Here is a 347-nt window from a genome sequence, read left to right as displayed (position 1 = left end):
TCAACCGCGGCTCCCTCTCGCTCCTCCTAGGGGCGAAGAGGAAGACGACAGGGGATCGACAACCTCTGATTCTCTGGACAGCCGCAGAAGTGGCTCGTGGCCACGAGCCGAAACCGCCCGCTGCAGCTCACATCATTCAGCGGCAGCGGCGGCGGCCCGAGTTGACCATTTTTCTATTGGGTTTCTATTGTTCTCATATATGTATGGTTTATTACCTATTCTTGATAAAAGTCCTTCGTCAATTATCTGTGTTCCAATATCTTCTCCCAGTCTGGGACTTTTCGTTTCACTCTTTTAATAATCAGGATTTCTTAATTTTATTCAAATTTATCAATCTTTCCCTTTAT

The sequence above is a fragment of the Hylobates moloch genome, unplaced genomic scaffold, assembly GCF_009828535.3.
Source record: "Hylobates moloch isolate HMO894 unplaced genomic scaffold, HMol_V3 SCAFFOLD_12, whole genome shotgun sequence".
In the NCBI taxonomy this organism is placed as follows: domain Eukaryota; kingdom Metazoa; phylum Chordata; class Mammalia; order Primates; family Hylobatidae; genus Hylobates; species Hylobates moloch.
Note: the sequence above shows the minus strand (reverse complement) of the source record.